Source organism: Ochotona curzoniae, unplaced genomic scaffold (assembly GCF_017591425.1).
Source record: "Ochotona curzoniae isolate NIBS_2020 unplaced genomic scaffold, NIBS_Ocur_1.0 scaffold_1037, whole genome shotgun sequence".
Classification (NCBI taxonomy): domain Eukaryota; kingdom Metazoa; phylum Chordata; class Mammalia; order Lagomorpha; family Ochotonidae; genus Ochotona; species Ochotona curzoniae.
Genome location: NW_024467083.1, coordinates 3,550,142 through 3,578,045, shown reverse-complemented (window position 1 = coordinate 3,578,045; position 27,904 = coordinate 3,550,142). Strand labels below are relative to the sequence as shown.

Genomic DNA, 27,904 nt, shown 5'->3' with positions numbered 1-27,904 from the left:
TCCTTAAACCTAAAAGCCTCTCCACTTGTTACTCCACAGCTGTGCGTGGTAAACGTTGCGTTCTGTAACCGTTGTCCTCAAGAGCAGGAAACGGCCATGGATTTTGGCTTGCTAGTGAGCATGGAAATCAGCCACGGGCCTGTTCCACCTTAAAGGGCCTAGGCATGCCTTGTGTTTGGGTCTCACAGAGTTTGGGCACCACCATATTTGGAGCGTGCCTACTTTGGGGCGGGAACCTCCTTGGGAGCGATTAGGTCAGCGCTGGGGGAGGTGACCTTGTTTGGTTTCTGGCACCCGGGAACAGTGGTGCACTGTTTCTGCTGCCCCCGTTTGCCCAGCTGGCCCAGACGCTCCAGCAGCGCCAAGCTGCCCAGCAGCTCCTGGCTGGCCACCCCCGCGGCCCGCAGCCCGGCCGAGGCGGGAAAGCAGCGCGCCTGCGCCGTGGGAACCGGGGCCGGAGGCGAAAAGCGGGGAGCGGAGGGGGGCCGTTGGAGCCGAGTAGCGTACAGAGCGGCGTGTGACGCGGGGACGCCGCGCGCTCCCAACGTCGCCCCGGTTTGACGCACACGGCACCAAACTGTGAGTTTCAGGGGTTATTTGGTCGGGTTCGCTGGGCCCGGAGTGGGTTTCGGGCCTCTGGGCTGTGGCGGCGGCGAGACTGTGGGTGGCGGAAGAACTTGGGGGGACCCGGCCTCCGGCGCTCGCGCCCGGAGAGCTACGCCCTAGGCTGGGTCCCGACCATCCAAAAGGACGCATTTTGCCGCACAGGCTAAGATGGCGGCGGCGGCCGAGGAGGCGGAGTTGGTGCTACACAAGGAGCCCGGGCCCTGGGTTCGGGGAGGCGGCGGCCGCGGGGGCCGCGGAGCCTGAGGTGAGCGGCGGCCGCCGCCGCGGGGCGGGACTCGGCGGGAGGCGGGGGGCTGCGGGAGGCTTTTCCGCCGCTGCGTCGGAGGATCCGGTAGCGGACACAAAGGGGCCGAGTTGGGCACTAGACTTGGGGGTTTTGTTTAGTCACATGAAGCCGAGCAGCCAGTGAGCGGTAGGGGGAAGGGGCCGAGATCAGGCGGCTCGGGGAGCCTGGCGGTCGCCATTGCGATGTACTGAGTAACGGGGCGGTCCCAGGGCAGTGAGCAGCCCCTGTCTTCCCGGCTGCTGGGTCCTGGTCGGAAGCGCCGGCTCGGGTTTGACTGTGTACACCTCTCCCCGATGGTTTGGGACTGGACCGCAGAGCCCTCCTTTCCCCTCCCCCCGAGTCTTCTGCAAGATCTCACGCCACTAGGTGCCGGGGAACTGACTGCAAGAGGTAAATCGTTCCTAGTGTCGGGTGCCAGGGGCTCGGTGGGTGTCCAGATAAAGCTTTTTTGCCTCTCCAGGTCTGATTCCCTGGCCTTTGTGTCCCTGGTTGCTTCATGCCTGCCGGAAAAGAGCAGGTGTGCTCCACTTCTCCCGTGAACCTGAAGATGAGTTGTGCCCGACCCTTCTCAGTACTTGCAAACTTAGGTTGCTCGTCGGGAGACTTCCGCAGACTCTCGTGTTGGGGACCCATCCGTGGGTTAGCCACATAGGTGGAAAAGTTTTCTTAAACTGCTGAAGTGATTTTTACTTAGAGTGGCTGTAAAACTTTTCTGTTTAGGCTTGTGATTTTGGTGTGATCATTGTACTCAACCCGGGGATCCACACAATTAGAGGCTTGAGGTGAAAGTCCTGTGTTATTTGCAAGTTGGTAATTTCAACGGGAATAAGGAAAACACCGTCCATCTGTTTGGGCCAGTCCTGACTAAGGCCAAGCCTGTGGCATCTCGATGATAGATTAGATTTGCCTTAATCCTGCATTCCCTCCCTGCAGTAGTTTACTTAAACTTTTTTGGTTTCAACAAGAAGAAAGCATTTAAAAAAAAAAAAGACAATTTAAGTTCTGCAAAGAAAGGAAGCCAGTTCTCTATATCTGCAGTTCCATGTGTGAGAAGTATTCAAGGAACTTGATGGCAGCAATGTGGGTTGGGAAAGGAATCAGTTTAATTGGTGAAGCGTGAAGGTTTGCCTTAGTACTGATGCAATTATATCTGATTGACTGGTGAAATCACGACGATTTGCGTTTTTGGATTTCCAGCAATCTAAAAGTTACAGCACACCAAGCATATTTTATGTTGGCATTAACTATTAGTGGGAAGCACAACATTTCAAATAGCCTTTTATTTATTTATTTATTTATTTATTTATTTATTTATTTTTGCTATTAGCAACAAAATTACTTGAGGGGGTGTTTAAATACATTGAGAGCACTCTTAAGTTTGTCAAGTCTCTTTTCAAATTGAAATTTGAACTTTTCACCATTACTTAAAACAGTGAATTTTCTTGTTTCTTCTCAGAAACGTTTCCTTTTAAGTTTTTTTTTCTCCCTCCTAATAGAGCCCTCTCTGGTGTCTGGTATATGGATACTGGCAAAGTGTTATTCCTTGATCAGTTTTACAATGGAAAGGATCTCAGAAAGCAGTTACTCTTACTTGTCTTTCATAATATTTTCAGGAAGAGAAGTGATTGTTAATGGTATGATGGAAGACGTGTTTCAGCTTCTACCTCATTACTGTTGTATATTGCAACCAATTTTGGTTAAAAAATGAAAGGAGTGTTGCAGAGAGCACTTGTTAATTAAGATAACTATTTTACACTGTATAGTGACCTGATTTTTAAAGTGATTTCCAGTGAAACAAATCAGATAATACAAAATACAGCAATTTAGTTTTTGAACTTTGAGATTTTTCTGCAAGTTGTCTTGGCTGAGAAATTTAAAAAATTAAAAAGCAACCACCAGGCACTGGATAAACTCCTTGGAAAATTCGAAGTAATTTCCTTGATGGCATGTTGAGTAACATGAGCAGTAGATCGATGGTGGAAACAGTGGTACGAGTCAGTGCCTGCCTTTGTCAGGATGTTTTGGTTAGATGAGTGCGCATGCCACTCAGGCCACTGCCATTTAAAACAGATGTAGTACTCCTCCTGAGTGGCAGATGTGTAAGATGTCTTCGAAATTGAGCAAGTAGTGCACTCATGAATAGTGAATCCCACAGGGATGTTCAGCTTCTTTGGATGTCACATTTAGTGGAAATAGCTAAATTGTTGTAGGTTTTAACGCTTTCATGAGTCATTTAAGGATGCTTTTTTGTTGAATTTCGTAAGACTTGAGAAGCTTTGTCATTTTGTAGGAAGCTAAGCGTTTTCCAGGTTTCATTGGTCATTCAGGTTGCAAGGAGAGTTTTGGCTGTCTTGATGTTACTAATGAGTAGCAGGAGGGGGAAGGAAAGCCTCAAGCAGAGTCACAAGATGATGGTGATATCTCCAAGTTACAGAACGTTCAGGTTCACCTTCATTCCCCAGGATGTTGTCAGTGTTTAGATTTAATTACTTATTTAGACTTTTAAAGAATATTGTGATACTGGAAGGGTAAGAGTGGATCTTACTATGGGAATGTTTTTCTCAGGACTGCTCCTCAGTCTGATACTTAGTTTGCAGGAAATGTTGAAATTGGCGTGTTGAATTATCAACTGTAATCTTGTAGAACACTAGTTTTAGCCATCCCTTTTTTGAAGTTAAGCAGATTTTTTTTCCAGTGAGTCTTATAAAATAAGAGTGGATACTGCGATACTCTGGATTCAGATGATTTGGTGCTTTTCCCTTATTTATCTACGATAAAAGATGAGAATCTGTGAATGCTGATAAAAATATGACGTGCCACATTGACTAAAACAGTCCTAGAAGTGATGTTTTGAATTCAGTTTTGTTCGGTACTGGAAGCCATTTACAGGGATTTGGGAAGCCATTGAGGGATTTGAGAGTTAATGGAGCTGAACCTGATACTAGCTCACTCTGCTGGTTGGCTGAAGTATTTCTCCTTTTCCTCCTCCGAAAGAAACAATTAGGGCTGACATGAAATCTGGAGAGGTCTCGTCTCGGTGAAGAGTTCTATCTGTGATGCCTTGGTTGCTCTACTCTTTGCTTCTATGTTGTTTGCCTGAGTAACTGTGGGGTTACTATTGTAACTGTGGGGTTACTATTCTTCCTGGACTTAACTGAGGGCTCTTATGTGGTGAATGGAGATAGTATGTTTCTCTACCTTTAAATTTGAGATAAATTCTTTAGCAGTTGAGAGGTATTGACAAAAAAAAGCAGAGTTCTGTATAACTTTTTAGGAGAAGAAACACAGACTTTCAAGAGGAGGAGGGTCCTGCTGCGACAGAAGGAACAGCAGTATACTATACGTGCTTTTCTGGCCTGGGTTGGGGAGAGGGAAGTGAGACTGAACTGGAGTTAGATGTTTTGAAGAGATTTCCTTTCCACTCCCCCTGCCGCCTCCTGCTGTCTGGGAACTGTAGCCTTCCTACTCTGTTTTGGATTCTTGGGAAGTTTACTCCTTGAGATTGTGATAGCATTGAAGTTGATTAGACAGAAACAGATTTTGTTTTTTAAGCTTCTTTTTGTATATATTTAGTTGATTTAAAGATTGTCTCTACAAATTCTAAGAACATAAATATTTGTATATTGTGAGTCAACCAGTTGATTGTAATTAAAGGTGCTAATGATGTGTTGGGATTAAGGCACTTTACAATTCACCTGTATTCTATCAATTATTACCAACCTAATATTTAAAAGTGATAGTCTTTTAATCCCTTTGTCCATGGTGTTTATTATTTTACTTGCACGCCTAGTACAAATCTTTGTCATCAGCTTCTTGAAGAAGATGTTAAATATATCGAGTACTTCACATCATTGTTTTTGATGGCAGAGATTCACACCTTTCTTTTGGCTGGTATTTGACAGTGAATAAAATCTGTGCCAAAGTTGAAATTAATTACCTTTTGGTTACCTCTGACTCACTATTTTACATACACGTGCACAATGTTTTTCAGAAAACTTGAAAAAAAATTTGTGGAAAATGTAGTTATCAAGATAAGTACTTTAGTGTACAGATTTTTTAAATACACACATACTTACATATATACACACAGAATCACAGTTGCATTGTAATTATGCATGTGTAAAGAAGCAAGATAGGATGTTTAAAAGTATAAACCTGAAGTAACACTAGAAGAGTTCAATTTCAGCTGTGTGATCACTAGGCAAATAGATTTATATTAATGCCATCTTCATAGAGGTTTAAGGTTATGTTGCATAATTCATGTAAAGACTTTAGCTTTCTGGCACACAGAGTAACAATACTATTACCATTGTCCAAGAACTCTTTGGATTAACTTGAAATTTCCCTCTAATTTAGAATTGTATATTCCACTAATATGCCTTTTTCAGCCATATCCGTGAAGACAGTATTATGAAGAAAGTGAGAATTGGGCATCATAATGTGCAGCTGTAGCAGCAAAACCGATTATCAGGTTAAGTTTAGAAATGCATTCCCTCTCATGGGCACCGATGAGTTGGTGCAGCCCTTCGGAGACCAATTGTGGTTTTCTTTGTTTCATCCTGATTTCATTTAAATGTTTGATGGTGATGGTGACCTTAATGAGAGGGATGAGGGTAGAGGCTACATACATTTGTATTAGCACACATCCAAGCCGTAGAGGAGGATGAGGAGTGGTTGAGAGGGAGTGATCTTTTCCTTAGGTGGTCTTGACTCAGGGCATTGCCCCAGACAGTTCCTTCTGCTCTTTTTCTCACCACAGTTTGTATGTGTCTATGCTCGTAGAGTGTTAAAGTTTCCATTTCTTTAATTTTCTTTTTATCACCTACTTCGGCCTACCAGAAACATCTGTTTTAAGGACTTTTAACATTTATTTATTTGAAAGAGTTGGACAGAGAGGGAAACACACAAAACAGAGATCTTTCATCTGCTGGTTCAGTCCCCAGATGACCGCAACGGCCAGGGCTGGGACAGGCTGAAGGTAGAATCCAGTATTTTTATTCAGGACTCCCACGTGGAGTCCTGGCCCTTGGCCCTCTTGTGCTGTTTTTCCCAGGCCATTAGCAGGGAGCTGCATCCCAAGTGGAGCAGCCAGAACTTGAACCAGTGCCCTGAGGGATGCCAGCATCACAGGCAGGGACTTGACCCAGTGCACCACAATGCCAGCCCCCATTTTAAGCGTTTGAACACATTGTAGAGTAATGCTAGTGACATATTTTTTAAGTTCATGCAAGGAGAAGTATCATTATAAAGTGTCAGAAGTTTCATTTATATTTAGGAAGTATTTTCAGCAATTTGAAGAGAGGAGAAAGTCACCATAATCTTATCACTGTTATTTGATCATTGATATTAAGGGGAAGGGAACTGCCCCTGGGATCAGTTAAGCAGCTGCTCTCTGCCCCTTACAGTAGCCCTGCAACACGTGTAATCTCATTTTACATGTGAAGAGACAGACTCCAGTGTCACAGGTAGTGACTAGTGAAGCAGCCAGGAGGTTGTAGATAGAGAAGAGACTTTGTTTTGCCTTCCTGTCTTCTCTCTGTGTGTCCATGTTTTTTACTTCCTTGTTTTATTTCTCAGATTATCTCTGGATTTTTAAAGTTAACATTATAACTTTTTCTGCCTACCCATTTTCAAGAGATGTTTTATTACCCATATTGTCTATTCATACCATATAAAGACTCTTTGTCTTGGCTGCTGTGTGTTGATACAGTGATGTTGGCCAAAATGGAGGCTGCTTTCCTCTTTATTACTGAGTGTATAAAGTGAAAAAAGCAAGTTTAATTAGAATTGATAGTTTGTGGGATTAGGATGGTTATGGGTTTAATCATGCTGTCTCCTTTCTGTTGGGACATTTAACTTCAGATTACACACGAATAAAATTTATACCCTTCTTAAAGTAACTACCGTTTTCATACTTTGAAAAAAGCAGCAAAATTATGTGGACACTTAACATCCCACTTAGTTACTATCATTAATTCCTAATATATTTAATTTATGAAAAAATATCTTAATATTGAGCTCATTGGGAAGGTGACACATTTTTAAAACATGCTTGTTTACTTGAAAGTTACATTGATTTTCTGTGCCCTGGTTCACACCCAACACTCACTGAGGCCAAAGCCAGCAGTATGTTTCCATGTGAATGGCAGGGGCCCAGAGAATTGGGCCATCTTCTGCCTACTGTCCTCAGCAGAGAGCTTTATGGACGTGGAGCAGCAGGGACACAAACTGGCACCTGTATGGGTTACTGACACTCAGGCATCAGCTTAACCAAATCAGCTTAACGTACTGCCCCATAGTGCCAGTGCCCAGGATGACATACAGTAAAAGATAATTTCTGAGACATAGTTGCCATTTAGCATTATATATTTCTAAGAATATATTTTAGATGTTCTTGTCATAAAAAACTGTTTGCTAGTTGTTTTGATTTGTTTTACAGTATATGTACTATAACTGTACATAATTTTTATTTTTAAAAATGGTCAGAGGAAATAAAGATTGTGTAGGCCAACACTGACCATATGTTAAGCTGTAGATGCAGTTAAAACTTTAAATTATATGAATCTTGTTTGAAAGACTAAACTAGAGAGACAGCCAGTGAGAGAGGTCTTCCATTTGCTGGTTTACTCTCCTCAGGCCTGAGCTGGGCCAGGTGGAAGGAGCCAGGAGCCCTGGGCCTCTTGGGGTGCAAGAGCCTAAGTGCTTGGGCTGTCCTCTGCTCCCTTTTCAGACACATTAGCAGGAAGTGGAGCAGTGGCAAGTCTTCCAGTGGGGGTTTGCATGTGGAATGTCTGCACTGCAGGTGACAGCTTAATCCCATGCCATGATTTCTGTCCCCAATTAATACATTATAGCCAGGCCTGGAACAGTAGCCTAGTGGTTAAGATCCTCGCCTTATACACCCGAGATTCCATATGGGCACAGTTTCTAAACCTGGCAGCCCCGCTTCCCATCCAGCTCCCTGCTTGTGGCCTGGGAAGCAGTCGAGGGCGGCCCAAAGCCTTGGAACCCTGCACCTGCGTGGGAGACGTAGAAAAAACTTCAGGCTTCGGATTGGCTCAGCTCCAACCATTGTGGCTGCTTGGGGAGTAAACCATTGGACAGAAAACCTTCCTCTTTGTCTGTCCTCTGTATATCTGACTTTCCAATAAAAATAAATAAATCTTAAAAAAAAAAAACCTTTAAAGCCATACTTCAGAAAAGGAAGCAAAATATCACTTAGCTAATGCTGTCATTCCATAGTATAGATGATTGCAGTGTTTTTCTTTTTTCATACTGAAATCTTCAAAATCCAGTGGTATTGCAAACTTAATTCTCAATTTGAACTGGATAAACTTTAGGTGCCCAGGAGCCACATGTGATTCTACAGGGATATGGAGAAAGGATAAAGTAGAAACTGAACCTTAAAGAATGGCCAAAAAGGGAATGCTTGGATCTAATATTGCTATAAGAAATGATGGGAATTAAAGCAGGAGATACCAGGGCAAGTGTTGCAGCCCAAGAGTTTACGCTGCTGTGCTTCATTGCGGGCATTTTAGAGGCAATTCTAGTTCCATCTTCTCCACTTTTGCTTCAGCTCCCTGCTAAAGAGCCTAGGAAGCTGCCAAAGATGGCCTGCCACTAAAGGGGGAGTCCCAGATGAAGTGCCAAGCTTTGGCATTCTCGTCCCCAGCCACTGGGGAAACTTGGGGAATGAACTAGCAGGTGGAAGATAGATCTCCCTCTCCTTTCCCCCATCTGTCCCTTCTTTCTTTTTCAAATAAAAACAAGCAGAAAGGGAGATATAAAAATTTTTTAAAGATTTATTTATTTATTTATTTATTTTTTGAAAGTCAGATATACATAGAGGAGAGACAGGGAGGAAGAGCTTCCGTCCAGTGATTCACTCCCTAAGTGACTGCAACGGCTGGTGCTGTGCCTGTCTGAAGTCAGGAGCCAGGAACTTCCTCCAAGTCTCCCATGCGGGTGCAGGGTCCCAAGGCTTTGGGCCGTCTTCAACTGCTTTCCCAGGCCACAGGCAGGGAGCTGGATGGGAAGCGGAGCTGCCTGGATTAGAACTGGCACCCGTATGAGATCCTGGCCCATTCAAGGCAAGAACTTTAGCCACTAGGCCATGGCACCAGGCCCAGAGATATAATTTGAAACTAGATATTGGAGTAGCTTCAGTCCAAAATAGGAAATTTGGTTTCTTAGGTGGGTGGATTGTGTATTGGAAGGTACCTCATTAATGAACACTTGATGGTTGAATTACTGTATGACAGAATAAGAAAGATGGTAGAAGAAATGTACTGAATGAAGTCTCATAGATCTTCAAAGGAGGAAAGACTTCAAGTTTGGGAGTATTGGTGTTCTGAGATTAGCAATATGCTGGAGATTGAATGAAGTGGATGAGAATTAAGAAAATGTTTATAGGTTTTGCTGTTATTGGTGGCTTGTTTTTAAATATTAAAGTGTATAATCTTTTGAGCATAACTCTGATTTCTTTTGTATTATAAATAGACCCCAGTAACTACTACCCAGGTCACTGTTAGAGGGAAGACATTTTCTACACTGAAAAGTGTTTGTGTTCCCTATTCTCCCTCACAGAATCACCATTCTGATCTGTGTCAGCAGAAATGAGTTTTGTTGCAGCGCTTGTCCTCCTTTCTACGGGTACTCGGAGTTGACGTTTGAATCTTTCCTCCATTTCTGTCCTTGTTTGGCATTTGGAGGCAAATGACGGTTGGTACCATGGCCCTGTTGGTTTTTCTCCAGCATGGTTAATGCTCGTATCAGAGTTGCTTCTTTGCACTAGTGACCTTTTGGAGATTAACTTTATGCCTTGGAAATTTGTTATAATGTAGAGATTTGAATTGCCACCAATAATAACATGGCTATCTGGCTGCCATTACAGTATTCTCCAGGCATATAGCCAAAAAGTAGGTGGAGGAGGTCTTCGATCGCCTCCTTGTATAGATGTTTTTTGGAGCCTCTCTAATAGAAGCTGCAGGGTCTTATGAAAGTTAGCTTTGAGGGTTCAGGTTGCTTGGTAAGATCTATCTATATCTATAGTGGGTATAGAGGTGGTAATCTACGGCTCGGTATGCATCTTTCAAATAGAAGGAGTTATGGACACCTATGGACAGTTGTACAAAAGTTTCAGTAAAAACTCAAAGGAGACTGTTAACTGAGTACTGAAATGAAACAAAATTGTTGCTCATGATCTTTACTTGTAGTGCTTTCTTCAGGATTTTTTTCCAAATGGAGTTAATAGTTGCAGCATTATTATTCCTTGGCATTGATTAGTGGAAGCCTTTGGTGTGTTACTTATAATAAAATAAAATGTTTATAATTATCAAAATGTTTCTCTGCATTCCAAAATACATACCTGGTTTTGAAGAATGAGTAATTTTTTTGTAAGTTGTACAGAAATAGGTATGAAAAAATTTTCTCATTAATGTTTAATTATGAATACTTTTGAGGTTAATGATAACTATTTACATAAATATTGCCTTTTGAAATTTGCAGAAAGTTTGTTGAATATACTCTTGTTCCAAGAATTTTAATAACTGTCTTGGAGAGATAATAAAATCTCATTTGTCAGTGTAGGTTTTATGAAGTATAAAAGGCTTTATGAAGTATATTTATTTGGAAACTTTAAAAAAATGTATCTTAGAATAGTGAATATTAGAGGCTGGGAAATGTAGAGAGAGGAACATAGTGGGAGGGAGGTTGGCTAAGGGAATTAAAACACATTTAGATAGAAATACTGCTACTGTTCCACAGCATAGAGGGATGACTTATAGTTCAGTTATTATGTAAAGAACTGGAAGAGAAGCTACCAGGCTAAAAGCAGAAAAGTAATTTCCTGTACATGTATATATGTATTGAAATATTCATAGCATGCTCATTAATATGTGCAAGTATTATATTAATGAGAAAATTAAAGAGATGGGCATTTGCTTTGCATGTAGGAAGCTATCATCTTGGGTCAGAGTATCTGAGTGTCTGGTCTGGGTTTCCAGCTGCAGCTCCTGATTCCAGGTTCTTGCCATTGCAGCAGCTTGGAAGCAGCAGGTGACAGCTCAGATATTGGTGTCCCTGCTACTCACATGAGGAACTTGGATTGCATCCATGAACTTGTGTGTTTAACTTCTTTTGAGATGACCTGTTACTTTACACTGCACAAATGCGTGAGATCATGGAGCTTGTCTTTCTGTGCTTCACTTACATTTAGTTCCATCCATGTTGCAGTTGACAAGATTTCATCTTTTTTGTCAGTCTCAGTCCAGTGTATATGTGTATCACATTTTCTTTATTCATCATTGGATAAACATATAGGTTATTTCCATTTCTTTGCTGTTGTGAATAGTGCTTGATAAACATGGGAGTGCAGACATCTCTTTCATAGGTGGGCTTCACTTCCTTTGTGTATGTACCCAGGAGTGGAACTGCTGGATCACATGGTAGCTCTGCTTTAATTTTTTTGTTTTCCACAATAGCTCTGCTAACTTATGTTTCCATCAACACTGCACATGTTCCTTCTTGTCCTTGCCAACTCTTGTTGCCTTTTGCTTTCTGATAGCAGTCCAACTGGAGTGAGATGATGGCTCCTGGTGCTTTTGGTTGGCCTTTCCTTGAGGAGTAGTGATGCTGAATGGTTTTCTCTGTTCTTGTTGACAGTTTGTCTTCATTTGAGAAATGTCTATGGGAATTTTTTAAATTAGATTTTTTGGGAGGACTGTTGAGGATTTTGCCTCTGTGTTCCTCAAGCATATTAGCTTTCAATTTTTATTGAATCCTTGTCTGGTTTTGGTTTTAAAGTGTAATTCTAATTCCATAGAATCCGTCTGGAAGAGTTCCTTCTTTTTTTGTTGGAAAAATTTAAGAAGGACTACTTCATTAAGCATTTGATAGATTTCAGCAGTGATGTCATCTTGTCCTGGGCTTTAATTTGATGGCAGATTTTCTAAACAAAGGAGGCCATAAAACCAGCAATGCTTAGAAAACACAGAACAGTTCTTAGAAATTTAGAATGTGGAATATTAAATGGAAAATTTAAAGAACAATGGAGTTGGAAATTAAATTCTTAAGATTGGAAAATAGAGTATCTCCCACAAAGTAAGATAAAACTGCAGAGATGAATCAAAGGAGAAAATAGGAGACCTTGACTATCACACATGAGAAAGAATTATAAAATGGATAGAATATTAAGAATAATTGAAGAATAGAGAGTAGATGCTCATCTAACCTAGTGCTTGAACTGCCTGCATCCCAAGTTGGAAGATGTTGGTTTCTTTCCTGCTTCATCTCAGACTCTTGCTTCCTGCTGATGCAGACCTACGATGGTGATGCCTCAAGAAATGAACTCTTCACCCACTTGGAAGACCTGGATCGAGTCCACAGCTTTTGGTCTCAGGTTTAGGCCAGCCCCAGCCATTTTGGACCTCTGGGGAGTGAATCGGCCTCTGTGTCTTCCAACTGTCTACTTTCAGTTAAGTAAAATGTCCACAATGAAAGAGCTTCCTTAGTGCCCAGAATAGTGATTTTTGAAAAGAACTAAATCAAGATACATGATGGCAAAATTTTGGACACCAGAAATAAAAACTTTCAGAAGTGGAGCATATAAAAGGGATTAGGAATTGGAAGTAATAGAAAATACTATAATGGACTAATAGATTGAAATTCTGGAAGAAAATTATTTCCGAACTCTTCATTTTATTATCTACCAAGTTTTCAAGTTGGGAGTTGGCCAGCAGTAAGAAATGTGAGGTTTACTTGCAGTGTAACTTAGGAAGCTACTGAAAGGGTCTGTCCAAGTGATGGAGTAAAACAGCATGAGGAGTCCGTGAAATAAGATCCAGTAGGAAACAGGAGTTTAGGATGGTAGTGATGAAGAGGCAGGTCTGAAGAATAAGTGGTTAGATTGGGATAGGAGGACTGAAGAATCAACATGGTATATCTTCAGGGGAAGAAAGTTGAGGGTGTTTTTTGGTGTGAATTATTTCATGAAGTATATTTGTCTGTAATTTTCTTGTGATTTCTTAAGATATTTACTTCATTGAATTGGAAATATTTGTTCCTCTTTTGTTCTTCAGAGAGAGTAGTAGTAGTAGTAGTAGAAGGAGTAGTATTAATTTTAGACATTTAGTTTAAATATAGTTTTCACCAGAGTAGACATTGTCTTGGAGTTTTTGTTGTGGAAAGTCCCCCCCTGCCACTTTAAAGGTTCATTGAATTTTTTGAGAGAGTTGCAGAGGTATCTTGCATCTGTGTGTTTGCTTCCCAGATGACCCCAATGGCTGGGATTAAGCCAGTCCCAAGCCAGGAGACGGAAGCTTCTGTAGACTTCTGTATGAGATGGCAGGCGCTTGTGACATCTCCTTTTCCCAAGCCTTGGGGATCAGTGGATACATGAACTGATACTCAATGGGATGCTGGCATCCAGGATGGCTGTTTGACTAATTGTGGCATAGTGGATCCTTGTGGGAATGTTTTGTGATTAATAACTCAGTTTATGTGTTGTAAGTCTGTATTTCCTGTGTGTCCTTTTTTTTTTTTTTAATAATATTACTTAGTTGATTAGGGTACAAAGGGTCAAGGGCTACAGGATGAAAGTGGGTAATACTATAGTTTCCACACTAATATTATCATTTTTCCCTGTATCTGGGGTCAGGGGAGAAACAAAGGGAACAGCCCCACCCAGCCTCTCACGCATCCCAGATCCCCAGTGTGAGGCGCTCTGAGGGTCCTGCTCAAGCTGTTTTGATAGTTCAACAGTCCTGAATTGCTGCCAATCTCGCGGCTCCAATTGCAATGAAACCTATTCAGAATCCATGGACTGACAGTCTCTTGATGGTTGGGGTTCTGAGATCAGCAGTTCAGTTGGAGAGATCTCCAAAGAAACTTCATCTGAGATGATCCCAAACGTGATTCCTGCGTGAGTTTGCCAGTACAGGGTCTGGCACAGTCTATCACCCCAGACAGCTTATGCATATTGCTGGGTCAGTTCTATTTCCAGTCCTGTCTTCCAAGTGAAGTGTTGTAGTCCAGTTCGATCCTACCTACTTCATACATTGTCCAAATGCAAACCAGTGGGAGCTGCAGCCTAGTTGGGGTGACTCTCCATAACGCCTCCCCCACCCCCAGTTCTGCACCCTACCCTGGTTCCCAAGTTTGCCAGTTTGTTCCGCAGGCTTGTTCAGTGTGTCCCACATTGCATTTAGCTCTCATACATGTCAATGGGCATTGAAGCCTAGTTCAACCCAACCAGCCCTACTATGCAGCCCACACACATACTGGCGGGTGCCTTTCAGTCTAGGTACCCCTGCCCCAGTCCTGGTTTTCATGCTCTCCAATGGGAGTGCTAACCCAAGAGGGAGGTGCCCAATATCTCCCTACTAAGTCACTCCCACTCCCAGATTATGCACTCTCCAGGTGGTTCTGGAGTTTAACTGGACAGATTTAGCCCCCAGTGCCAGCCTCTGTTATCTGATGCTGTGGCAAAGCCCAACCAGCCCTCACCCACTCTAATTGTTGCTTGCACCAGTCAGAGCAGTCAGCCCAGCCTGGCTTTTCCCTGATCTAGCTCAATGAGGTCCACAGGTGCTGTAGCCCTGCTGGTCTGGTGTGCCCCCATCCCGACTCAACGCTCTCCAGTGGGAGTGGTTGTCCAGCAAGGGAACCCACATTTCCTTGCTGGCTTTGCCTCCTTCCCCACTGCCCCCCCCCATCCCTCGCCACTGGTTCTCACGTGTGCTGTTTGTGTGCTGCAACCACATCATGTGGTATGAGTCACCTCATGTTGGCATTCCTTAATATGCACTGGTATTTGTTGCGACCAAAGCTGGCCCGACCCACACTATTCTGGTGCTCGAATTCGCCAGCAGGTGATGTGAACAGGTTCAGCCTGGTCTTCCCCCAACCCATGCAAAATGTATGCAAGTGGGATAATTTCCATAGCCTGTTCTGGGCTGTTTCCTATCATACTTCTTGTGCTTACCTGCCGGGTCTGTGTCCTGCCAGAGGGGTTGCCCAGGCTCCTCCATCAGAACCTCTCCAATGCCAGATTTTGCGCATACCAGGGGGTCCATGAGCCAGCCCTTCTCAATTCACCTCCTTCACTGTCCTATTAGGAACAGTGGCTTTTCCTGACTGGCCTTCAACCCACTCTGGTTCTTGCTGTTGAATGTTTTAGCCCAGTCATGGTTTGTCCATACCCACATATGGCTCACACATGGCTCAGTAGGGGCTGAGACCTTCCCTAGTCCATTCCACATCTACCCTGGTCCTCCAGGACAGCAGAGGGTGTTGGAGTCTGGCCCGGCTTGGTGCGTCCAGTCCCAGTCCACACTTGTGCCAAGGGAGACTACAACCATTTCCCGATCAGAACACAGCCCCCATTCCAGCCCATGTGCTCCTTGGTGGGACCCTCAACCCAGCTAGGGTGTCCCTTAGCTCCCCAATCGGGCCTATTCCCAGCCTTAGATCATGTACAGGCCGGTGGTTGCTCTGACTCAGCTTGGCCCTCACCTGTCCTGGTCCCTACCTTAGATACTGTGGCTTAACGTCCCTGGCTCACGCAGACCAGTAGGTGCAAGGGCCTACTCAGCATGACCTGTGCCCCAGCCTGATTTCTGTTCTTTCTTGTGAGTTAAGGTTTGCTCGGCCTTGCCCAGTCCTCCCCTTCCAGTTGCAGCCCAGCCCACCCCACATCCTGTTTTAGGATGCATATTCAGGTGCTGCTGCTTTGACCTGCCCAGACTGTTGTGGGTTCCTTTACTCGTTACTGATGGCAGGTGCCATGATCACACCTAGCTTAGTCCATCGCAACCCCAGCTTGCAAGCTAACCAGCGGGACTTGTATTTCCACAGGGTTGGGCCCACACAACCCTACAGAATCTACCTCCAGACCAAATTCTCTCACTGCTGGATAGTGTCTTGACCCTGCCAAATGTGACCACTCCACTATTCCACCACCCAGTTGGGTAATGGTACTTAGCCCTGCCAAACAGGCCCCCATGCATAGCTTCAGTGTGGTCTGGTGTGTGGCCGTCAGTGATGCTCTATGCTAAAAGCCCATCTCAGGATTCCTAATTGGGTTGGTGAGTCAGTCTGACCCAAATTATGTTCTGGATACTGCCCTCCAAACCACCAGGCCTCGGTCCCCTCGCATGAGAGAAAGTTTCATGACCCTGTCACTGGGAATGACCCAGAATTCATCTCTCACCTACACTAAAACTAGCCTTATTCATAGGTGTCCCCAGGCAGCAACTACATATCTTAAACACCCCAGAGTTTGCTGCTGGGCAGCCAGCAGGCAGAGCCTGGCACCATTCGGTGCACTGGCCACCCAAGGCCGAGGACTCGTTCACTGCCTTCCAGCAGTGTCTTTGGTGTGAGTCCCCAGCATTGGGTCTGGCCTGGCAGGGCCCCCCGCCCCCAAGCTGCCACACTGCAGGGAGCTGCAGTTGCCCCAACCCCAAGGCCTGAACCCTCCTGTGTGTCTTTAACATAGTTCTGATAGTATGTATTTTACTAGAAAGTTGTCTTTCATCTGTATTAACTGATTTGTTGGCATGCAGTTGTTGATAAGTTTTTCATATAATCCTTTGTGTTTCTTTTGTGTCCCAGTTAGGATCTCTTTTTCAATTTTGACTGTTACAATTCAGCTAGTTTGTAATTAGTTTAGCCGAGGGTTTGCTGTTCTCTCTCTCTCTTTAATAAGATTTGTTTATTTTTATTGCAAAGTCAGATATACAAAGAGGAAGAGAGACAGAGAGGAAGAACTTGCACCCTCTGGTTCACTCCCCAGGTGGCTGCAATAGGTAGAGCTGAGCTGATCCGAAGCCAGGAGCCAGGAGGTTCTGGGTCACCAGGGCTGCTGTAGGGTCCCAAGGCTTTGGGCTGTCCTTGACTGCTTTTCCAGGCCACAGGCAGGGAGCTGGATGAGAAAGAAAACAGGGCTGCTGAGACACGAACCAGTGACTACATGGGATCCCGGCACTTGCAAGATGAGGACTTTAGCCACTAGGCTACTGTTCCAGGACTTCCTGTTTCTCTTTTCAGAGAACGTTTGATTTTATCATTTTTGCCTATTTTTCTCTTCTTTTTTTGTTTTTAAATAAAGGTTTATTTCTTTTTATTGGAAAGGCGGATTTATAGTGAAAAGGAGAGACGGAAAAAAAAGTCTTCTGCCTGCTGGTTCATACCTCAAGTGCCCAGGACAGCTGGAGCTGAGATGATACAAAGCCAGAGGCTTCTTCCAGGTCTGCCACTTGGATGCAGGGTCCGGCTCTACTGCTTTCCCAGGCCACATGAAGAAAGCTGGAAGGAAAGTAGAGCTGTGAGGAAACGAACCGGTGCCCATATGGGTTCACAGTGCGTGCAAGTCAAGGATTTAGCCACTTAGCCATTGTGCCGGGTCCTTCATTTATTTCTATTGTGATCTACTTTTCTCCTAACTTCTTTGACAGCTTCATAATGTTTTTGATGTTAAGTTGTAGATTTCTGAGTTTATCCTACTTATTTTTCCAATGACTTGCTTTTTTACATCAAAAATCAGCTGAGTAACCTTGTATATGGTAGTGATACAGTCTGGAGGGATTACAGGAGTACTGTAAGATATCATTTTTGGGACCTGGCCCGGGCGCGGTAGCCTAGCAGCTAAAGCTCTCACCTTGAATGCGCCGGGATCCCATATAGGCGCTGGCTTTAATCCTGGTAGCCCCTTCTCATCCAGCTCCCTGCATGTGGCCTGGAAAAGCAGTAGAGGACAGCCCAAATCCTTGGGACCCTGCACCCATGTGGGAGACCTGGAAGAGGCTCCTGGCTTTTTGTTTCGGATCGGCTCAGTTCTGGCCGTTGCAGCTGCTTGGGGAGTGAATCAATGGACAGAAGAACTTTCTTTCTTTCCTTCTCTCTATATATCTGCCTTTCCAAATAAAAATAAAATAAATTTTAAAGGAAAGATAATTATCTTTTTTCTTAAATAGGTGTTTGGATCTAAAATGAAAAATTAAGCTAACTGCAAATGTATTGTTTAGAAATGTGAGAGTTGGAGGGAAGAATGATGTGTATGCTAGTCATCAAAGCCCATTTGAAATATGTGTGAACAGCATATATTGCAGAGTAGTTAGTGCCTTAGCAGTCACTTCAGAGTCTTACACATATTTTGATTTTAGGACATTTTCCTGTAGATAAGGAAACAGAAAAATTACCACTTAACTATTAGAAACTGAGTAATTGTTTAATGACTTCCTAGTCAAAAATCATGTGCCCTTTTCTAAACAAGCATCTCCCATTTTCCAGCCCACCATTATTTTCTTTGTATTTTTTACCACCAAGTAATACAGTTTTCACTATTGCAGTTCTGAGAAGTAATGTAAATGCATCCTGGGCTTTTCCAGCCTGGTGCTCGTGGGATTTATCTTTCTTACTGAATATGCCTAAAGTTCATTTATTTTCATTACTGTATAACCTATTGTGTGAATATTCCATAATTCTCACATTTTACAGTTTGTGAAACTTGTGTTATTTCTGAATTTAGCCTTTTTAGTTTAAAAAAAAAGATTTCTTTTACTTGTAAAAAGTTAAGTTATAGCGATGAGGAGCGCTAGAGATATCTTCCATCTAATGGTTGACTCTCAAAATGAGAGCTGGGCCAGGCTGGAGCTGGGTGCTTCTTGTCTCCAACAAGGGTACAGGTGTCCAGGCACTTGGACCGTCCTCTACTGCTTTCCCAGAGAGCTGTTAGGAAGTGGAGCAACCGTCACTATATGGGGTGCTGGCATCGAAGGCAGCAGTGTAGCAATGTAGCCCGTTAAACCTGTCCCAGCTTTGGCATTTTAAGAGTAATGCTGCCGTTCCCCTATTCATTCTTCTGTCTTAAAGTTTCTGTGCTTTTATATTTTAGAGTTGTTTGGAGGTAGCATTGTTCTTATTTTCAGTTAAATCTTATACTTCTAACACAGTTAATTAAAATTGTGTATAACTACTGATATATTTGGACTTTCGTCTGATTATGTGTTTTCTACTTTATTATTCTTACTCTCTTGCCATCTTTTGCATTCAGCAATTTTATGACTATTTCTCATCCCTCAGCTATCCTTCAAACTCTTTATTGGCCACAATAGATATTTTTATGGTATCAAAATGCGTTTTTGTCGCCTTGATCTTTGAAGGATGATGTCACTGGATAAAGATGTCTTAGTCTATACAAATTATCTTTTCTGATTTTGAGCTAGTGATTAATTATATTTTCATTTCCCATATGTAAGCAGTCATTTTTCTGTGACTACTCTTAAGATTACCTTTTTGAATTTTAGCAACTGGAGTTTGTGTGTGTACATGAACTGGCGCCATAAGGGATCCTGGGCACCCACAAGGCAAGGGTGTAGCCGCTGAGCGGGCTCTGGGCCCAGTGTATTAACTCTGACATTCAGTCATAGGCCCCTTTTTTTTCCTGAGTAGGAGTCACATTATCCTGTTGGTGTATCATGTATTTTTTGGTTGAATTCTGGATAATATAGATAAGTCTTAGTGACTGGATTCTGTTAATATTCTCTTCAGAATTGCTGATCTTTGTTTTAGACAGGTAATTTACTTGTCTGGGCTTAGACTGTGAATTTAGTTTTCCTTTAGATTTGCAACTGCTGTTACTTCTGGCTTCCAGGGGCTGCTTTTGGGCTTGGCTTCCTGGATGTTTCTCTGTGTTTGAGTAGACTGACTGTCACCGAAAGATTTTGGTGGAGTTTCTAGTGAGATTTTGGAGCTTTTCCTGTGATTTTTTTTTTTTTCCTGCTTCCAGGGGATTCTCTATTGATACCTAATTGTTTTGAATTCAAGGTTCTGTCATCTAACACTTCAACCTTGGCCTCTTAACATGAGAACTTTGCAGAATTAGCTTCATAGCCACTCAAATTGTACATTGGGGAATATGGTCTGTGAAAAATGAGACAAACTCATAGTGCAACTCTGATTTTTAAGTGTAATGTTTTCTCTAGGCTCTGCCTGTCTTTCTACAATTGCCTCAGTTCTCTGTGTATAGTTTGTACTTAGAATTTTTGTTTCACCCCTTGGATTTTCTCATTTAAATTTCCAACTGCCTTTGTAACCTGAGCATATCCCTAGGATGATACTGCTTCTCCAGAGGTAATTTTTGTTTGCTTTGACAGATACATAGAGTGTCACCAACTGAGATGATCCTGGTTAAATTTTGGAGATTGACATATTTTTAATTTGACAACATTGATGTTTTCAGTAGGGACCTATAGTGAATGCAAGCACTCATTTGTTTCTGGCTCTTTCAAGTTTAGTCCTTTAGAGTTTCAAACAGTGGACAGTATAGTGTGGCTTTCACTGTTTCTAAACTTTGGTCCTGCCCTGGCTCTGCCAGAGTGTCAGGAACAGTGATCAGTTTCTTAGCTCATCTGTCTGCAAAAATCCAAGGCGAAAGCGTACCTTGATGATTCACGTCTGTAGGCATTCATCTTTTCTGAGATAATGGCATAGTCACCATCATTGTATGGTTAACCCTCTGATACCTTCAAGTTAATGGTTTGTAATATTTTATTCAGCTTCTCCAGTAGTTTCTCAGTGGGAGGGTTAATAAGTTTTACCGAATCTGGTATTGCTCTAGTTATTTAAAGCATGTTTGAATGATTGGATGCATATAGTATTAGGATGTCTCTATCTCTTGGGTTATATTTCTGCTGTAGTGGCTTCATTTCTAAATTATTGTCTCTGTGAAATGTCAAGATAGCCGCTGTCTGCTCTAATCTACATCATTCTCATAGCTCTTGTTTCCAGTGAACAGAGTGGTAGTTTCCCAGTAGTGAATTTCAGTTCCTCCACTTGTTCACTGACACTTCATATGGTAGATCTTATTAATATTAGTCATTTGTATAGTTAGAGGGAATTTCTCTGTGGCAGAATAAGAGAACGAAAAAGAATAAGTGTATGTGTACATGTAAGTGCCTCCATCTGTTGGTTTACTTCTCAAATGCTCCCAGTAGCCAGGGCTGGGCCAAGGTAAGGCCAGGCGTTTAGAACTTCATCCTGGTCCCCCATGTGGGCAGCAGGGACCTAAACATTTGAACCAGGATGCAGTAGCAGGAAGCTGGGTCAGAACCAGTGTGGCCAGGATTTGAACCAGCACTCTCATGCCAGATGTGGACATCTCAGGTGGAGGCTTGACTGTGCTGTGATACCAACCTCTGCCGAATACTTTAAAGCATTTCTAGATTGCTTAGATTGTGGTGGTTTTAAGAAACATTGATGGGTCCTGTGCAATGGTTCAATTGGCTAATGAGCCATGCAAGTGCTGGATCCTGTATGGCACCGGTTCATGTCCCAGCTGCTCTACTTCCCATCCAGCTCCCTGCTTGTGGCCTGCGAAGGCAGTGGAGGTTGGCCCAAAGCCTTGGGACCCTGCCAACTGTGTGGGGAACCTGGAAGAATCTTCTGGCTTCTGGTTTTGGATCAGCTCTGCTCTGGCTGTTTTGGCCACCTGAGGGTTTGTGTAGTTCTCGTTTCAGTACTTGTCCCTGAGATCTCTCCTTGTTTTGGCTTCTTTGGACTTCTGGATCAGTTTTCTTACTGAGAGGGACGAGCAGATTCTGGCTGGTGCTCCTTCCTTCCTTGGAGAGGAGTATGTTCTTTCTCCAGGTAGTAGGTTGTTCACCTCATTGATTCACTTTCTTGAGGGCTTACTATTACTGGTTGCCTTTGATATCCAGAAACTTGTTTCATTTGTGTTCTGGCTTCTTAGGTTTTTCAGATAGGAAGGCAAACTCAATACTTGTTATTTCATCTAGCTCCATGTATGCATTTTTCCCTTGTTAAAAAAAAAGCACACTATGCCCTTGAGGTTCATCCATGTTGTAGCATGTGAAAAGCTTTCCTTTGTTAAGGTTTTGTAATAATCTGCTGTGAGCAAATAGTGCATTTCCTTTATTGATAAGTCATTTGTTGATGATCGTTGGGTTGCTTCTAACTTAGATGAGATCTTTGAATTTTTTCTTTAAGACTTATTTTTATTGGACAGGCAGATATATAGAGAAGATCTTCCATTCGATGGTTTACTCTCCAAGTGGCCGCAATGGCTGGAGCTGAGCCAATCTGAAGCCAGGAGCTTCTTCCGGGTCTCCTACGTGGGTGCAGGATCACTAGACTTTGGGCCATCTTTGACTGCTTTCCCAGGCCACCAGCAGGGAGCTGGATGGGAAGTGGGACCACTGGGATTAGAACCGGCATCTATATGGGATCCCGGCGTGCTGCTGTCCAGCAGCGACACTAAAATGAAGAACTGTAACCAGACCCCCTCACTGCCAAAAGTGGCTGCATTTAAACCCTTCTCTCCGCTGCCCCTTTCCCCATTGGCCTTAGCTTTCCTCCCTGGTTCTCCAGCCCTCTCTCCGCCACCCTTCTTCCCATTCTCCTCTGTTTTCTTTGTTCTTGTCCCCATATGTAGGTCTTACTGCTTCTGTACTGCTTTTGTATCCCTCTCTGCCGCTTTTGTCTGTTCTTGTCCCCATATGTAGGTCTTATTGCTTCTGTACCACTTTTGTATCCCTCTCTGCCACCTTTCCAGCCCTCTCTCTGCCACCTTTCTTCCCGCCCGTCCTTCTTCTCCACGTCCCATCTTCATCGTCTCTGTCCTCTTTCTCATTGTCCTCATAGTCGCCTAACTTTTACCGGCTACTTTTATGTGGTTCTCCACCAGTCACTTCTCCCCGTGGGTCCACTTGGAGCTACCTGATAGGCCAGTCATCTTGCAACGTCCCTTCTCAATCCCAGGAGTGGCTTAAGCCCCGCTCCCCACACCTGTGCTTTCAAGGCGAGGACTCTTAACTGCTAGGTTATCGTTCTGGGCCTGAGATCTTTGAATTTTATGCTTTGAAATCCTGCTTTTGGAATTTTTCAGGTTTGGTTTTTTTTGTTTTGCTCTGATTTTTTTCCCTTCAAAATATTTCTTTTTATCATATTTTTTGACATTCTTTACATAGTTAATCAGGGTAACAAGGTTCAAGGGCTACAGGAAAGTGGGTAAGACTATAATTTCCACATTGTTTCCTTCATGTATGTTTTGCTGTGATTTTTTTGAATATGACACATAAAGCACAGGAATCCAAAGCAAAAATCATCAAATGGGGTTGCATCATTCTGTATATCAAAGGAAACAGAAGAAAGAACAAGTTATGGGATGGGAAGAGTATTTATAAATTGTTTCTAATGAGGTAATTAAAACAATTCTTTTTGAGGAATTGAGATTCTGTTTTTGGTAATAGCAATATCTTTCTTTTTGAATTCCTACCAGTGGTAGTATAGCAAACTTTCTAGTTTCTCCAAATCCTTGTCGACACTTATTTTAATTTTTTTTTTCTTTGAGGGGTAGAGAGTGCCAGGGTCTTAGCAAGGTTAGTAGCACTCTCCCAGCTGTTGTTTTATTCCCTAAATGCTCCTTCTGGCCCCCCTGGCCAGAATCCAACCAGAAGTTGGGCACGTAGTGTAGGTCTTCATGTTGGGTGAGGATCCAGTCCCTTGAGTATCACTGCTGTTTCCCCGATCTGCAGTAGCTGGAGTCAGGAGGAGAGCCGAGAATGGAATCCCTTGGCCTCTAGATGAAACTCCTGCTTTGGTTTTTCTTTTTTTCTTTTTTTGATAGTGGCCATCCTGATAGCAATTAATGTCTCTTTGTGGTTTTGATTTGCATTTTTCTGATAGTTGGTGATGTTGAGCAACATTTCATGTGCTAGTTTCCTGTATCTTCTCTGGAAAAATCTCCATACAATTATTTCACATATTTCTAAACTTAGAACATTTTGTCGTTGCCTATAAAAGTTTCTTTTATGGTTTCCATATTAATCAGTTACATGATTTGCAAACACTTCTGTCTCATAGGTTGCAACTGTATTGTTCTGTTTCTGTTGATGATATGGTCTCATGATCCCCTTTGGCTGTCTGTGGTTTTGTTGTCATATTTAAGAAATCATACCTTAACCAGTGTTCTGAAGCTTTTGCTGTATTCTTTCTGGAGTTTTATAGTTTTAGGTCCTAGGTTTTAATTTTTATCCACTTAAAAAATATATTTTATTTTTATTTAGAGAGCAGAGTTATACATAGAGAAGAAAAGAAAGAGAACTCTTCATCTGCTGGTTCACTTCCCCAAATGGACATAACATCCAGAGGTGTGGCCGTTTGAAGCCAGGAGCCAGGAGCTTCTTCCAGATGTCTCACATGGGTGCAGGGGCCTTTGTTGCCCTCCCAGGCCATAAGCAGGGTTCAGAAGTGGAACAGCTAGAGCATGGCCCAGACCTCCTGTGGGATGCTAGCCGTTGGTAGAGCTTACTTTGTCCTGGAGCTGATCCTGATCTTTATCCATTTTGAGTTAATTATGGTAAATGATAGCATTCTGAGTTCATTTTTGCATCATATTTTGCATGTGGATATTGGGTTTCCACAGCACCATTGTTGAGGAGACCGTCCTCTCCTGCATTCTGTAAATCTTTGATACTCTTAGAAAAAGCCGTTTTACCATAAATGCTTATAAAAGGTCTATGAGTGTTTCTGGTTCATTTTGTTCCATTGATTTATATGTTTATCAGTATCACCATTGTCTTGGATAGTGTCCCAGAGATATTTTGTCAAATTAAAAAATCTTTTAAAAGTATTTACTTACTTATTTGAAAGGCAGAGTTTATGAGAAAGTCAGTTTTCTCTCTGCTGGCTCACCGCCCAGATGACCCAACAGGCCAGGAAGCCAAGAGCCAGGAACATTTTCTTAAATTTCTTATGTGGGTATAGGGGCCCAAGCACTTGAACCATCTTCTGTTGCTGGTTTAGGCACATTAGCAGGAGCTGGATACATAGTGGAGCAACTGGAATACCAACCATGGTGCTCGTTTGGGATACTGGCACTGCAGGCAGCAGTTTTATGTACTACATCGCAATACCAGCCTGTAATAATACAATCTTCAACAGAAGTTTTGAAACTGTGTCTAGCATGTATTGATTTGGGGCCAGTGTTTTGGCACATTGGGTTAAGTTACTGCTTTTGATACCAAGATTATACTGAAATGCTGGTTTTTAGTACTGGTTAGTCTGCTTCCAGTGTTAGCTTCCTGCTAATGCCCCTGGGAAGGCAAGAACCCGATGGCTTATTGGGGATCCTGCCACCCATATGGGAGGCTTGGATGGAGTTCTGGCTCATGATTTCTGCCTGGTTCAGACCTTGCTTTTGCAGTCCTTTGTGGGGGTGAGTCAAATGAAATACTGCTCTCTGTCCCATTCCTGCCTACTGCGTTACTCCATCTTAATGTGCTTGTCTTGTTTTCAGGAAGTGGATATGATTGAAAGTTTTTTCAAATTTTTTTTGTAGTGTAAGTGAACAGAAACAAAAGCTGAAATTGATTTGTGTGCATGGTGTTTTTTTTTTTTAATGTGGTAAAATGTGCATTACAGTGTTTATCATTTTAACCGTTGGTAAGCATCTTACTTTTACAGAGTTTTAAATATGTTTGTGTTGTTAGGCAACCATGTGTATGTTTTTTTGTACGTAGTAGTTTACTAGAACTGCCATAACAAAATACAGCCTGAGTGGCTTAAAGAGTAGAATTTTGTTTTCTTGTAGTTTGGTCAGATATGGTTTATCTTGAGAAGTCTGTCCTTGCAGTTGGTTTTTCTTGTATCTGTATGCATAGAGATTCTTTTTATAAGGACACTGGTTATACTACATCAGAGTCCCATCCTTATGACCTCTTCTAACTTAATGACCTGCTAATGGCCCTATCTCCAAATACCAGCACATTCAGGTTAGGGCTTCAGTATAATTTTTTTTTCCAGTGGGGCACAGTTACGTCTATTGCATCTTCTATGTAGCAGCAGTGTTAATTTATTTCCTTGAGAACCTGTCATTTTTTTGTACATTAGGTTCCTATGACTGTTCTTACAAATTCCCACAAATGGGGTGGTTTAAAACAACAAGTTTATTCTCTGTTTTGGAGGCTAAAAGTCTGAAATCCGTATTTCTATTTCAAAATAAAAGTGTTGACAGGGCTGTTCTTTACCTGGAGGCTGTGGAGGAGAATCCATTCTTTGCTGGTACTGGTAGCTGCTGGCATTCTTAATGGTGGTGAATGCCAGCCTTTTAGTTTTTTTAAATTTTTAAAATTTTTATTGGAAAGGCAGATATACAGAGAGGAGGAGAGACAGAGGGGAAGATCTTCCATCCAATGGTTCAATCCCCAAGCAGCCGCAACAGCTGGCACTGAGCCAATCCGAAATCAGGAGCCAGGAACCTCCTCCAGGTCTCCCACGTGGGTGCAGTATCCCAAGGCCTTGGGTAGTCCTCAACTGTTTTCCCAGGCGACAAGCAGGGAGTTGGATGGGAAATGGGGCCGCCAGGATTAGAACCGGTGCCCATATGGGACCCCAGCGCGTGCAAGGTGAGGACTTTAACCTCTATGCTATTGTGCTGGACCCAATGCCAGCTTTTTAAAAGTTTTGTGCTCCATCTTCTCATCACATTCTCTGTAGTCACATTTTCCCCACATCCTTAATAAGTACACGTGTGACTACATTTAAAGTACATCCAGATAATATGTGACACTTCAATATTCACAAAACCTTTTCTTTCCACTCTTAAATTGGATAACAGTTATAGATTCAAGCGATTATAGTGTAGATGTATTTTGTGAAACCATTCTTGGTCTATAAAATGTCATAAGTTTGGCTTTGATTATACATTATATACTTTGGGTTATACATTAGTTTTTAACAAGTCCTAATTACCAGTGGTGGGTGGGAGTTGAAGGCATTGAGTGGCAGAGAATATTTTCATCTTTTCTAGACACTGTAGACCTGGATCTGTAGATCTCTGTTTGGTCCCGAGAAAAAGTATCAGCATCACTTCAGGAATTTATTGGTAATGCAGATTCTCAGGCTCCCATATACATTTACTAAATTAGGAAGTTTGGATGGAAGAGCCTAGCAATTTGTTTGTAATAAGCCTTAAAAATGGTTCTAAACGGATCCTTTTGCCCTTATTCAGCTGATGGTGGCAGAGGCGACTCTGGGCTGGTCTGCCTGCAGTCATCTTGATCCTGTGTGTTCCTTGGGAGCAGCGGGTGGCTTCAGGAGCCTGCTGGGAGTCCTTTTGCCCCAGCCTAGCTGGTGGTGGTAGAGGTGGCTCCAGATTGGGCCTGCCTGGAGTCACCTTGATCCCACTTGCTCCACAGGAGCAGCGGGTGGCTTCAGGGGTCTGCTAGCGGTCCTTTTACCCCAACCCAGCTATCAGTGGCAGAGGTGGTTCCATACTGAGCGGTTTGTGTGCCAACGGTACTGGGCAAGGCCTTCAGGCCACCCAGTGGTGACACGCTCTAGGGACTTTGGTGTATATGTATAGGCTTACATGGGGTATGGGCTGTGGCATAAGTGAGGCTGAGCAGGACCTCAGGGTTCATGTCCAGGAGAGGAGTGACTACTAATGGACATCAGTGGTCAAGGCCACTGTACTTTCAGGTAAGCGAGGATGCTGAGTCCAAGCGGTTCTGAGGGGGGAACAGGAAGACCTTTAAAGGTCAGTCTGAAGCACCAGCACACGTGGGAGACCTGACCTGGGGTAGTTAACATCGACCATCACTTAGCACCACTCATTGGCACAAACTAAAGCCCAGGTCACGGCCTGCCAGACAGGGCAAGATCATAGTAACCACCCGTGAGAGTCTCAGATCAGGGGATGGGTGAAGTTAGGATGGGCCAAGATAATAACTAGTGTGTGAGAGAATCGGGCCTTGTGGCAGAATCCAAGGGGGGTAAGTGGGCTCATCCCTGTGGAACTGCAATCTCCGCTGGCACACCTAAGAACTGTAGATGGGAACAGACCTACCTGGGGAGCTAAGGGGACACCCCAGCTGGGTTGGGAATCTCACTGGTGAGTATAAGAGCTAGACTTAGGGCAGCAGGCTGGGCTGGCCCTGGCTATAACCTCCCTCAGTGTGAGTGTGAGCTGGG

General features: G+C 43.1%; 1 protein-coding gene across 7 annotated transcripts in view; it reads left to right on the top strand.

The window, feature by feature from the left end:
• Positions 1-356: 356 nt before the first annotated feature.
• The window catches only part of ZNF644 (zinc finger protein 644), an 83,249-nt gene continuing 55,701 nt past the window's right edge, over positions 357-27,904 (top strand). For 2 of the 7 annotated variants that reach the window (XM_040998434.1, XM_040998435.1), the window contains exon 1: positions 523-579. The gene's annotated coding sequence lies outside the window, so the exon portion shown is untranslated. Of the gene's footprint in view, positions 872-1,015; positions 1,304-27,904 lie in introns of those variants that run through there. The other 5 variants (XM_040998432.1, XM_040998433.1, XM_040998430.1 and 2 more) reach the window with 5 other exon arrangements.